This window comes from Apium graveolens, chromosome 7 (genome assembly GCF_009905375.1).
Source record: "Apium graveolens cultivar Ventura chromosome 7, ASM990537v1, whole genome shotgun sequence".
In the NCBI taxonomy this organism is placed as follows: Eukaryota; Viridiplantae; Streptophyta; class Magnoliopsida; order Apiales; family Apiaceae; genus Apium; species Apium graveolens.
Window position 1 is genome coordinate 74,832,291 of NC_133653.1, and position 3,056 is coordinate 74,835,346.

Genomic DNA, 3,056 nt, shown 5'->3' on the forward strand with positions numbered 1-3,056 from the left:
TAATGCTCTATTAAGCTTTAAATTGATATGATTGTACTCAAGTTGTTAAGTGTTTTAAAATGTTTTCTAGTGTTTTTGCATTTCAGGCATTATCTAGGTAATCAGATGAATTAGCATTGTTTTGGTGCTAATTTGGTGTCAAGGTGGTGGTGGAATAAAAGCTCGTGGAAAGCCGACTCGAAGAAGCAAAGAAAATCAGAAATCTAAAGTTTTTTCCAGAGGTACGGCATGCCCGCGCTGGTTAAGCACGCGGCTGCGCCAGGATGTCAGGAAGGCAGCGCGCCCGCGCTGTGATAGCGCGCGACTGCGCCGGTGCGAATTCAAAGAATCTTGATTCTATTATAATTACAATCGGAGGACTTCTGGATTGCATGGGGCTGCTATATACATTCAAGTAAAGGACGTTTTCAGGGGAGAGACGTATCAGAGTGCAAGGAGAGCCGTAAGAAGACCGTTTTAGCACGGATTCAACGAAGACGAAGAAGATCTTGTTTTTACTTGTGAATCTTTGTTCTAAGTTGTAACTTGGATGCTAGTTTTCTTATTTGTGAACCTTACTCTTGTTTCATACTTGGTTTTGTTATTTAAGTATAAAGACTACATTTGTTATACCATGCTTTCATCGGAATCCACGTTGATGATGAGTCTGTTATGGGCTAATCATTATCGTGGGGTTCTAACGGATTTATTTATGGATTTCTTTAGTTAATTTGTTTCGATGCCTTAGTGTGTGGTGATTGTATTATAACCTAGTATTGGTTGTGCGTATTCGTCTTATGAGCGTCGCAAACTTATAAGATAGCGTGTTAATCTTTAATGAAGCAAAAGTGAATTTAAGGGTTTAGAACTTGCCATGCTAGCGTAGGTTCATGTATTTATTATGCATGATGCGCAGGTAATTTTAACCATCTTACTTGCCCTGTGTAATCATGATAGATAACTTGTACTTAAACCGTTATGTTGTCAAATTCTATAGACATATAGGGTCTCAATATAATTGGTGTCTATTCAGCTTCTATCTCTTTTGTGGATGTCTGATAGTATGTTATTCGTGCAACGAAAGTTGGCATTTAGCAGTTCCGTGTTATCTGATTAGTGTCATCACCATTGCATGCTAAGGTTAAGAACAATAAGGCTATTGAATGAAGTATTTAATGAAGTTAGAATCCCATGTTTGTCTCATATAATATACAACCCTCTTTATTCTCTTAGTTATAATTGTTAGTTTAATTCTTAGTTATAAACAACCTCAATTTGTTATCGTCTTAGCATTGAATAATAACCATACATTGTTGCTTAAGTGCATAAATTAATTAGTTAACCGAAGCCAGTCTCTATGGGAACGAATCTGATTTATATCTTATACTACTTGCGAACTCGTATACTTGCGTGTAATTTAGCGCATGTTTAGCGACTAACAAGTTTTTGGCGCCGCTGCTGGGGACTGCAGTGTTAATTTTTTTTTATGAATTTCTCAATCAGTGGTCGTTAAAGTTCATTTACATTGTTACTTATCTGTTACTTTGTCTTATTTCAGGTACTCTAGCGAGAGCGTATGCATACGCGTTCTAAAGGAAGTTTTCAAAGAAGAAAAGAAGGTAGAAGAAGAAGAGAAAGTCGAAGAACTAGTTTTAGTAGTGATAGAGATCAAGCAAAAAATCCTAAGGCTTTGATGGACTATTCTCAGCCTAAGATCAATGACATTCAGTCAAGCATCATCAGGCCAGCCATCAGGGCTAACACTTTTGAGATCAAGTCAAGCACGATTCAGATGATACAGAACTCAGTTCAGTTTAGGGGTTCTCCTACTGAAGACCCCAACATGCACATCAGGGATTTCATCGAGATCTGCGATACATTCAAGTTCAATGATGTGACTGAATAGCTATCAAGTTGTGACTCTTCCCATTCTCTCTGAGGGACAAAGCTAAGTGTTGGTTACATTCTCTACCAGCAGGGTCTATCATCACCTGGGAAGATCTTGCTCAAAAGTTTCTCACTAAATTCTTCCCTATGGCGAAGACTGCTGCAATCAGGAATGATCTTACTCAGTTTGCTCAGCAAACTGGATAATCTCTGTGTGAGGCTTGGGATCGATATAAGGAGATGCTAAGGAAGTGCCCATATCATGGCATGCCTGATTGGATGATTATTAACTGTTTCTACAATGGATTGGGTGCTACTTCTAGACCCAAGCTCGATGCAGCATCAGGAGGAGCCCTGTGGGCTAAGAACTACGATGAAGCTTATGAATTGATTGAACTGATGGCTGCTAATGAGTACCAGAATCCTTCCCAGAGACTGACTCAGGAAAAAATAGAGGGAATTCTGGAGTTGGACGCAGCAACTGCTATAGCTGCACAACTTAAGGCTTTGACGATGAAGGTGGACACTCTGGCTAATCATGGAGTTAATCAAATCGCTAGTGTCTGTGAGCTTTGTGCTGGTGCCCATGAGACTGATCAGTACGTAATTTTTAGTGAAACAGCTCAGTTCGTGAGCAACTTTCAGCGTTCGCAGCAGCCTGTGACAGCCACTTATCATCCCAACAACCGCAATCATCCTAATTTTAGTTGGAGTAACGCTCAGAATGCGGTTCAACAACCTTATCAGCAGCATCTAGCTAAGCAGTACAACCCTCCTGGTTTTCAGCAACTGTAATATGCACCAAGACAGCAACTTCAGCTGCAACAAGCTAATAAAAAATCTGAATTAGAGGAGTTGAAGGTTATGTGCAAGAGTCAAGTTATTTCTATCAAGACCTTGGAAAATCAAATTGGGCAAATTGCCAATGCCTTGCTAAATCATCATCCTGATACACTACCTAGTGACACTGAAGTGCCAGGAAGGAAGGAAGCTAAGGAGCAGGTAAAGGCAATCACTTTGAGGTCTGGAAAGATTGTGAATCCCGAACAAACTCAAGCATTGACTGAAGAAGCTGGGGCTGAGAAAGAAGTAGAGCAGCAGGAAGTAGAAGTGGAACCAAGGAAGACTACTGTTGATCACACTCCTCTTGAGGGTAATACAGGGGAGAAACAGATCTATCCTCCACCGCC

At 40.2% G+C, this 3,056-nt stretch overlaps 1 non-coding gene across 1 annotated transcript; it reads right to left on the reverse strand.

Moving 5' to 3' along the window:
• Positions 1–2,028: 2,028 nt before the first annotated feature.
• LOC141676083 (small nucleolar RNA R71) lies at positions 2,029–2,135 on the reverse strand. Its single transcript, XR_012556692.1, has one exon. It is a non-coding gene; the product is annotated as a small nucleolar RNA R71 (small nucleolar RNA).
• Between the last annotated feature and the right edge of the window lie 921 nt (positions 2,136–3,056).